Below are 11292 nucleotides of genomic sequence, written 5' to 3' on the forward strand. Positions count from 1 at the left end.
CAATAAAATGATTAAAAAAACACTTTCACTGACATCAATCTAATGCCAACTCACAGTGACCCTATAGGACACGGGAGAACTGTCCCTGGGGGTTTCCAAGACTAACTCTGCAGGGGAGCAGCCCCTGTGGTCTTTCTCCTAGGGAGCGACTGCTTGAAGCAGTGACCTTTCAATTAATAGCTCAGTGCACAACCCACTGGGTCACTGGGGTTCCCTGTACCTCCACCCAGGGACTGTGAAGACCATCCAGCTGTGGAATTTCACCTAAGGATGGTCCGTGCAGCATCTGAAATATTTCCTTCCCGGGTTTTCCCTTTTCCGGTTCTCATCATCTCCACCTCTAATCAAGGAAGGGAAATTAGAATACAAACACATAAAAGTACCTTTCATTTTACAAATAGTCTTAAGAGAATGTTTTCCTTTTAAGAATTTTATTCTTTTAAGGGGAAAAAATGAGGTCGCAGCTGGCCAGCAGTTAGTCTGAAAGGAAGAAGTGAGCCTCTTCTGCCCCCCAGATGGCATTCAGAGTGCAGGTTCTAGCGCAGCAGCTGACCCCCGGCCACCTGTGCCACCCTACCTGCTGCCCTCACTCAGGTCGATTCTGACTCCTGGAGACCCTGAGGGGCAAAGGAGAGCTGCCCCACCAAGGTGTGCAAGGCTGAAAATCTTTGGGGAAGAAGGCTCCCGCACTCCGGTCCCACGGAGCAGCTGGGGAGCTCAAACTGCTAACCTTTCACCTAACAGCTGAGCACTTGACCTTGGTGCCACCAGGCTCCCTCACGAGCACAGTGTTCTCGTAGGAGTTTCCATTAAGTTGATGTTGGCACTGAGTGAGACCCCGAAGGACAAAGCAGAACTCATCCCAGTGCCAGACCCACCAGGGCTTCCAAATCTGAGCCCATCGCGGCACCACTGGGCCCATCCATCTTATCAGTGAGCCTCTACTTCACCAAGCATGATGTCCTTCCCCAAGGACTGGTCCCTCCAGGCCACAAGTCCAAAGTACGCTGCGATAAGGTCTCACAACTAAGGAGCACTCAGGCTGTACTTCCACCCGGATTTGTTCTCCCTTCGGGCAGCCCGTTTTCATAGTAGTAGCTACTGACTCCGCATTACTGACTGACCAGGCAGGATAGCTGGTCCTAAGCACGGGGCCTGTGACATAATAAGCACTCGGTAAGTAATGGTTACTTAGGCAGCGATCTTAACATGTAAGCTGGTTACTGACAGAGATCTCCACTGCTTAAAGAAGGCTGGCTTCTCCCAAGAAGGTGAGTGAAACTGAAAGCAACCAGTGAGGCAAAGGGGAGAGCCAGGCGAAGGGAGCCTTACAGAGTGAGGCAATGTGTATAAAGCATGGAAGTGATGGCTTCCAGAGAGCAGTCTAGCTCAACTTAGCCTGCCCGGCTAGAGGGTAGAGAATGGTATGGAAGGAGCAGGCAACGGAGCAAACACAGAAGGTAGATCTGGGTCTACTATGCACAACAACAACAAAGCCCCGCAGTGCCTCCTGGCTCGTACTAGCTCATGGTGACCCCATGGATGGCAGAGTAGGCCTGCTCCGCGCGCTTTCTCGGCTGTCATCTTAAAGAACCAGAAGCCAATCACTAGGCTTTCCTTGGTGCTGCTCGGTGGGTCGGGGCCCCCAACCTTGACTTCAGTGGTTGAGCAAAACCTCCTGAACCTTGGAGTCACTGAGGAGGCTTGGGTTGTATCCTGTGGGTGGGCAGAAGTTCATTAAAGAGGGCAAAGGACACAGATTTGTGTTTCAGAAGATTACTCCATCACCACATACAAAAGATAGATTACAGCAGTGGTTCTCAACCTTCCTAACGCTGTGACCCTTTCATACAGTTCCTCATGTGGTGGTGACCCCTAACCATAAAATCATTTTCATTGCTACTTCATCACTGTCACTTTGCTACTGTTACGAATCAGGCGAGCCCTGTGAAAGGTTGAGAACCGCTGGATTAGAGGAATATGATAGTGGAGCTAGGCACAGCAGCTCCACACCATCTAAGCAAGGCAAAAAAAGAGAGCCAAAATAGCCACCGTGAGAACAGAGAAGTAGAGAGTCAACATGACTTGGTGACCCATTATAAGTTAAGAACAACCCACATGTGTATTTATTTTGGCTTAAGTAGTGGGACACAGACATTCTGAAGTGGGGACTATCTATGGAAAGGCAGGACGCCAAGATGGAAAAGGAGGGGAAGGGGCTGGGGGTCCACAGGGGGGGATAGAATGGGGCACCCAGGGGACGGCCAGAGCAGAGGAACTTGTGGCTGGAGATACAGGATAGGATCCATGTGCAGCCAGGACAGCACGTCCTGGAGAGGGGTGAGCTTCCTCAGCCACTGTGTGCTGAGGTGAGAGGAAGGACAGCGACAGACGGACAGCTCACTGGGGGACATCCCCGCTGAGGAGGAAGGGAGAGACAAAGAAGCCCAAGAGAGGATGAGAAGGCCCAGGGAGGGCCCAGGAAGGAATGCCAGACAAGTGAAGGAAGCGCAGTCCCCTACAGACAGGGGCCCAGAGCACCCAGTGCGGTGGAGAAAGAGGCCATGATCTGACAGGACAACCCTTTGGTGGCCAAGGAGCCAGTCAGCCAGTCGTTGCAGGGACAGGAAGTCCGGCCTGGAGAGTGAGGGCAGGAAAGAGTGAGAGACAGGAAATGGAAGCAAGGCTGCCCAGGATCTCAGCTAAGAAAGGGCAAGGAGACTAGCAACAGAGCCAGAGAGTGACCAGACAGGCGGATGTATGGACGGATGCATGCACGCACACGGGAGCCAGTGGATCCAAGGAAGGCCAGTGGGGGGAGGTTTAATTTTGTTTTCTAAAGATGAGAGAGACCCAAGCATAGTTCAAGGCTGAAGGGAAGGAGCCAAGATCTAAGGGTCCAGCGAGAGGCTGAGGATGAGAGAAAAGAGAACAAAGACAAGAAGACTGAATGAACAAATCAATCGATGAAGGCAGAGCCCAAGCTCCCAGCAGAGCGCGGAAGGAGTGGAGCAGAGGCGGCTGTCAGGACAGGAGGGGGCAGAGAAAGAGGAAAGGGGATATAGGTGGGAACGGACAGATAAGTAAGTCTAGGAGTGCTACGGAGTGAAGCTTAGGGGGGTTGGCCTTTAAGCTCTAATGAGAAAGAACACGGTACTCTTGTCAGCTTGGTTTGTAACTTGGCTTCATAGGCCACTGGGAAAATGGGTGAAAGCTGTACACTCACTGGCTCCTGACAAAGACAAAGACACAAAGACACACACACACACACACACACGAGTCTGCAGGCACTTTCATAGTGTTTCCTGGGAAGCTGAAGCCAACCCACACATCCAAAGATGGCATCTGTCAGCTGGGACACTCTGGGATTCCAAAGAGAGGGGCTCACAGGCCTGCCCTGTGCATCAGAGAGCATCTACACCAGATGGCACCATGTGTTGTCGTTGTTAGCTGACTCCATGTATGCAGAACACCTCCACAGGGTTTCCAAGGTGGCGACCTTCCAGAAGCTGTCTTCCCAGGTGCCTCTGTGTGGGTTTGAACTGGCAAACCTTTCCGTCCTTAGTCCGGTGCCACCCAGGGACTCCTGGGATACTTCTCACTTACTAGAGGAACAGGGCTGTGGAAATCTCTAAGACTGTGTGATGAACTACAGCAGGGGTCCTCAAACTTTTTAAACAGGGGGCCAGTTCATTGTCCCTCAGACCGTTGGAGGGCAGGACTATAGTTTAAAAAAAAACTATGAACGAATTCCTATGCACACTGCACATATCTTATTTTGAAGTAAAAAAAACAAACGGGGCAAAAACACCCGGCGGGCCAGATAAATGTCCCGGGGGGGGCCGCATGTGGCCCGCGGGCCTTAGTTTGAGGACACCTGGACTACAGGATGCCTGCAGAAGCGCTAACTTAGAACCTAAGGTCACACAGAACACAGAGGAGACTGTCCCTGTCTTTGGAAAACTTAGAATTTCAGGACAGTTAATGATGCTGGACCTTAGATTTGCTACAGGCTTTAGATAAAGAGCAATTATTTTAATTATTTTTTTAAAGATAAAAGATCTAGAGCTGATGGGAAACTAAAACCCAACCCGTCAGGTCTGGAGACAAAGGGCTGAACAAGGCTGGTGGTAAATGTAACGCAAAGAGAGGGCACAAGGCACAAGGAGGAACCGAAATGGGCCCATTCCCTGAGAACGAAGGGGCACCAAGGATAACCCACGGCCCACTGCCTTCACACCAACAATCGCCCACTGCCCACTGCCATTCAAGTCAAAGTTCAACTCACCATGACTCTTCAAAACTCTGAAACTCACTGCCACAGAGTCAATTCCAACTCTTAGCAACCTTATAGGATAGGGTAAAACTGCACCCTGTGAGCTCCCTAGGCTGCAACTGTTTATGGAAGTAGAAAGCCTTGTCTTTCTCCTGCAGAGCGGCGGGTGGTTTCGAACTGCTAACCTTGCAGTTAACAGCCCAATGTATAACTGTGACACTTCCTGGACTCCTACAGTGACCCTCTAGGGCACAGTATAACTGGTCCACAGGTTTGCAAGACTGTAATCTTTACAGAAGCACAGTGTTTCCCCGCCTCTCCCGCAGAGCACCTGGTGGGTTTGAACCGCCCACCTTGTGGCGTGCAGCCAAGAACATAACCTCTGTGCCACCAGGGCTCCAGAAACTAAACACAGGAAGGATCAGACACCACTGGAAGGTTCCAAGTACCCACATGTGCCTCTTCAATGCGTGAGTCTGGGAAGGCAGGTTTAAACTTCCAAGCCATTCTGCCTGAATCCACAGGCTCAGGAATGTACACAGACCAGATGTCTGCGTAAAACAAACCAGCCACTCGCTTCTGCTCTCATCAACTGCTTCCAGTACCCAACATGTGTTGAACTAAGAGAGCAGGGTGCCGACAAGAACAACTGAGGGAGGAGTCGAGCCTTTTAAAACACACACACACAACTGATTCCATTCATCAACTCATATAAGCATCTTCTACAAGATATTAAAAACAGCCAACTGACTATGCATCCGTTCACCACCAGACGTCATAAAAATCACACACACTGAGTGCTCCTTGCATACCATACCCTTCACTCGGCTCTCCTCCCGCTGTCCCATTTTAAAGTGTGTGGGGCCACCAACTGCAAGGTCAGTGATTCAAGTCCCTCAGGGGAAAGATGAGGCTTTCTGCCGCAGTAGAGTTACAGCCTCGGAAACCCACAAGGCCAGTTCTACCCGGTCCTACAGTGGCACTATGAATTGGAATCAACTCGATGGCAGTGGTTTTCAGGTTTTTTGGAATGGCCTGCAGTAATTACAGAACAATATAGTGGACCAACCTTCTCTAGCCAATCATCAAAGCTTCCACCTTTGCTGAACCGAACACTGGGAGGGAGTGACAGCCACAAGAAGCTGGGCCACAAGTTTAAAGATCAATGATTTTATTCAAAAGCGGGTAAAACTACAAGACTGACTTTTCAAAATGCACACCAGAACTAGGGTATCCAAACAAGTCATGCACTTAGAGGCTTGACTTGAAGGTCAAGTACATGAAAAATGGTATCTTTCCATGAAGCTCTCCCCCGCCACCCCACCCATAAGCCAGTCTTCCAAGGAATGAGTCCTTCTCTTCTGGGATCACCCTCAAACCCAGTGACCGACCGACCTACTACCTCTCTCTCTCTCTCTCTGGTCATAAAGAAAACCAGGTTAGAATCACTCTAATTTCATAGTCACAATAGTTCTGGCTTCACAAGAGCATTACCAGCATCTCTACACTTGACTCCAAGTAGCCTACGTGACAGAAATCCCCAGAGAAGGAAGGCACGTTGCCATGACGAGAGCTTTCTAAGGAACAATGCCACAGGCCCCGACGCCAAAAAACCACACTCACTGGCACTGAGTCCACTCTGTGCCCCTACAGGACAGGGTAAAACTGCCTCTGTCAGCTTCCAAGACTGCAACTTAAAGCAGAAGTCAAGAACCTCGCTTTTCTCCCGTGGAGCAGCTCTGTTGGTTTCAAACTACTAACCTAACAGCCCAAACGAATAACCCAAACTGCCACCAGAGCACCTGACAGTCAGCCCCAAACGGGAGTTCAATGCAAGAAGGATGTTCAAAAGCAAAGCAAAACCAGGGGCCGCTGTGGAGCCAACACCAACTCATGGTGACAGCAGGTGTCAAGGCGGAGCTGTGCTCTGTGGTCTTCAATGGCGGTGGCCTTGCAGAAGTAGACAACCTTCCTGTCATCCCCACACATACACCCTTTCACCAGCAGGCGAGGGCCTGGTGGTTGGCAGCATCCAGGGCCTCCCAGGAGGGGTATGCTTTAGTGAACTGATTCACCCTCTTGGCAACACCACAAGTCATAAAACAGAACTGCGCCATAAGGCTTCCTTGGCTGAGAGACCTCCGGGCCTTGGTTCCTTGGTCCCTCTACATAGGGAGCAAGGTTGGTGTGAATCACCAACCTTGGATTTGCAGTTGAGTATGAACCATTTGTGCCACCACGAGCTCACCTAACGAACCAGTGTAGATCAGAGTGTCACTCTTAACACTCATACGCATGTGTTTAAGTCTTAGCCAGAGGTTCCCGCACTTGGTCTACTCACAAAACAATGACTCAGCACCTCCCTGGCAATGAAAAATGTTTGTACTCTAGCCTATACTCCAGGGCAGGCGTCCTCAAACTACGGCCCGCGGGCCACATGCGGCCCGCCGAGGTCATTTATCCGGCCTGCCAGGTGTTTTTGCCCCGTTTGTTTTTCTACTTCAAAATAAGATATGTGCAGTGTGCATAGGAATTTGTTCATAGTTTTTTTTTTTTTTAACTATAGTCCGGACCTCCAATGGGTCTGAGGGACAGTGAACTGGCCCCCTGTTAAAAAAGTTTGAGGACCCCTGCTCCAGGGTAAGGTGGAATGATCTGCCTCTGCAGCTACTTCCCTGGGGTCAGTCCAGTGCCTCCAGGGGTCAGTACCATCCACTTTGGAAAACACCAGTGTAGTGACTTCGAGTTGGGCTGTGATCGAAGTTCGGCAATTTGAAACCACCAAGCAGCTCCAAAGGAGATACACTGGGCTTTCTAATCCCTTAAACAGTTGGTCTCGGCAACCCACAAGGGGTCACTATGAGTCAGCATTGGCTCGATGACAGTGAGTTTGGAATTTGTGTGGAGTTTACTTAAAACTCCACATAATCTCTTTCCTTAATAGTCCTGGCATTGAAAATTATAACTGCTCTCCAGGTGCCTGCATGTGACTTTCTGAGAAGGGGCTATCCCATGAATCTACATGAGCTTAGCAGGGGCTTCAAACAGTGCATGGGAAAAGGAAAATAAAAGATATTTTTCCACAAACCTCTTGAAGCCCCCTCGTATTTCAGAGGGGAAGTGGTAAATTTCAAGGAGCTATAGTGGCACAGTGTTTAAAGCACTCCCCGAAAGGTCAGCGGTTCAAACCCACCAGGCTCTCTGGGGAGAACGCTGTAGCCTACTACTGCTATAAAGATGAAGGACTGGAGGGAATCGACACCGCATGTGGATTTTCAGGCTTTGTTTTTGCTTTTTATTGGGGGAGAGGGGTGTTTTGACCCAATTTCCCATTAAAGGTAACCAAACCCACGGCCATCAAATCACTGTTGATGCATAATGGCCTGTATGTAGTTTCCATGACTATAAGCCTTTACAGTAGGAAAGTCTCATCTTTCTCCCAAGGAGGGGCTGGTGGGTTTGAAGCACTGACCTCGTGTTCAGCAAAGCACCGCCTCAGTTCCTCATTAAAGGCACAGGAGGAGAGATTTAGTGATTTGCCAGTTTGGGGTGGTTTCATTCTCAGCTCATTTCTGAGACCAAAATCCAACCTTGGTCCAGTATCTTTGCACAAATCAGAGGACCCTCCTTTCTCCTCTTCAAGGAGCCCTGGTGGCTCAGTGGGCTAGGTGTTGGGCTGCTAACTGAAAGGTCGGCAATTCGAAAACACTAGCTGCTCCACAGAGAAAGACGAGGCTTTCTACTCCCATAAAGAGTAACAGTCTGGGACTCCCATGGGGCCGGTTCTCCCATACTACAGGACTGACTCAATGCCTGACTTTGGGGTTTTTTCCCTCTTCAACTCTTCCCCTCTCATAAAGAGAACTCCCTTCGACTCCCGGGAAATCAAGCTTGCTACAGTAGAAGGTCAGCAAAGTGGAGGAGGGCGCTCACGGAGCGGGAGTGACCATTGGCTGAACAGTGAGTTCATCACGATGCTCTTGTGAGGATGGCACGGGGTGGGCAAGGTTCCGTGCTGCCCAGTCTGTGGGGAGTTGGGAGCAACTCAACGGCACCGACCACCACCACCCCTCAACCTTCCAGGGGGACCCGGTGCTACCCCCCAGGGACTGCCAAGCCCTGTGATGAAATGGACGGGAGAAAGGGAGGATGTGACTGTGTTTGTTGCAATTGTGCTCAGAGAAGTGTTCAAACAAGAAGAGGGAGGATCCCTTCCTCCCTTTTACTATTGTATCTTAAATACCTTTCCAGTTGTCATCGTTGGCCTGTGCACGGACACCCAGACACCGGCCCCTCCTGACACGCCACAGAGGGTATGGCTTCACGTCCTTGGCCCTGCTTAAACCACAGCCTGCTCCGCCAGCCACTCTCCAGGGTTTTATTGACAGGGCCCTGCGGCCTGCTCCAGGACACGACAAAGCAAATCGCTTCCTCCTTCCTTGGGAGGCAGCCTGGGTACATCGCTGTTGTCAGGCTTGCTTTCCCTACCACATCGGGGGCTCCTTGAAAGATGCTCCGCTCTGCAGGCCCCAGCACTCTCTCCAACTCCCGGCCAGAGGGCCCATGCCGCCTCACAGTCACCCACCGGGACAGAACAGAACTGCCCCTCAGAGGGCGCCAAGATTATAAATGTTGACCAAGAGCAGAAAGCCTCATCTTTCTTCCCAAGCACACCAAAAAACCAAACTCACTGCATCCAGTCAATGCTAACTCTTCACAGGAGTAGAAAGCCTCATCTGTCTCCCAAAGAGCGGTTGATGGTTTCGAACTGCTGACCTTACAGTCAGCAGCCATTGGGTGCAAAGTAAACATGGGCACAAAGCAAACGCCTGCTGAGCTGGAAGGCTGAAAAATGGATGTGGAAGCCATTTCAGGAGGAGCAAGAGTACTCTTTGGACTGTGGCACACAACTGTTTGCTAGCACTGCCTCAGAGTGTTCATCACTTGTGCAATAACAGTACAGATATTTAAATCATTCGATGCTAACAGATACCACAATTACAGGGCCACCTAGGATAATAATACTTATTAGAGATATAGTTTAGATAAAACAACTAACCTTTCTGAACCCACGTTTTTCCTTTTTCCCTTCTATTAAACTCCAAAGAGAAAAGATGTGTCTATTGGGGGAGGTGTCAGTGGGGAGTAGTGATGATAATAATAATAATAATACCTGCTCTATTGGATCATGAAGTTGTAGGGAAACAAATAACTTAGTGTATACGGAAGATCGTTACACAAACAATCTATAGTCGGAGAGACGCAAACAATTCTCATCATAAGAATTGGAAAACAAAAAAGTCAAAAGTCAAACGAAGTCAGAAGCCTCTGAATAACAAAATTCAGACAACAAAAACCTATTGTCCAACATACAATGCTAAGAATAGTAGTGCCAGAATACTCAGACCTGTGGATCATGAAAAAATAAAGAAGTAAGTAAAAATCAAGCCTGGGAATACTGGCAGAAACCTACTCATCTATAAGAGAGAGGGGGCGGGGGAAAGCAAAGAAAAACCCATGATGATATGCAAATTCTGTTTCTAGACGCTTCCCTGGGAGGGGGCAGGCTGATCTGTTTGGGGCAGGCTGGTCTGTTTGGCGCAGGAGCAGCCTGCTCCAACCACAGAGTCCACTGTCACCTGCCTGAAACACAGGGCACAGCACAAGCACTGCAACAAACGCTGCGGCAAACGGCCCGATGAAAACACAGTCCTGCATTTCGAGCCCAGAGTTGGCCCATCTTAGGACCAAAGCCTGCAGTTGCAAACACAGACAAGCACAAAGCAAACGACCCAACAGTGCGCAGCTCAGGCAACCGCGATCATTAGGACCCACTGCAGCCTGCACTACGAAACAAGACTAAAACGGAGAAAGGAGACAATGTCTCAGGGCCAGCAAGGCATGATAAACACATAGTTAAAAGGACTTTTTCAGAAGGGAAAAAAAATTGGGGAAAGGGGGCACAGAAAACGTCTCTTTTTTAAAAAGTCAGTTCAAAATATGCGGGAGCCCTAAGACCTAGGTTTAATAGATTTGGGGGCTGTTAAGCTGTTTCACCATCACTTGCATCTTAATCACTTGTCCACCTATTTCTCCGGTCAAGCACCCTGTGTACTTGAATCAAGAGTCAGACAGACAGATGGCCAAATACTGACACTGCAGAACCCAAGATTGATCTGCCTTTCACTGAGTCTTAAGCACTGCTAACAGAGTACACAGGGTAGAGAGTACAGGGTGTAAAAACCCTAGAAGCAGCAAATTCAAACGAAGTCACAGGTCAACTCAAACAACCCTGCACTGGGGAAGGCAAATCGTGCACTTAGCCTTCAAGTGTTTAAGCCTTAGCATTCACAGCTTGTAAGAGTTTCACGCCTTTCCGAAGGAGAAAAAGGTGAGCTAATCAGTTGCGAGTCCTAGAAATAGTTCCTCTGAATCTTCTCTAGAAACACCCAGAAACGTAAACAACAATCAGCTGGAAGCAGCTACAGCAAGAAAGGGCGCTTCCAGGATTTCCCTCTCGGTGCAAAAGCAATCAACTCCTATTTTTAATCCAGCCCTGACGCAGCCCGCCAGCCACAGCGCCCTCTCATCAGCTAATCAAAGCGTGCTGGTTTGCTACTACAAAACAAAACTGTCCTAAAAGTCAGATTTGAATGCGAGTCATCCCAGGTTCAATGGCAAAGCTGTGGTCTGGGGGCAAAAAGCTATCTTGAGAGGCAGAACCAATACTGAGGCAAAAGTCCCCTCCTTTTGGGGACACAACTTTACAAAAAAATTACAGTTCTGACAAACCACAGGCTCAACCCTGCAAGCCTGATACTGGATCCACCAGGTGACTGCAGCTGGACAGAGCAGAGGAGCCCCAAGGCTGCTGACCTTCCCATCAGTCAACTCACCTACCACCAGTGATTCCGGGGGCTGGCCCAAGAATAACTTCCCAGATGACTGATTGAAAAATAATATGTTGGTAATTAAGTGTAGGCAAAAACAGCACCTCCCTCTACATAGGAACAAAG

Source organism: Echinops telfairi, unplaced genomic scaffold (assembly GCF_000313985.2).
Source record: "Echinops telfairi isolate 266 unplaced genomic scaffold, ASM31398v2 ScPeMD7_12;HRSCAF=54, whole genome shotgun sequence".
Lineage (NCBI taxonomy): Eukaryota > Metazoa > Chordata > Mammalia > Afrosoricida > Tenrecidae > Echinops > Echinops telfairi.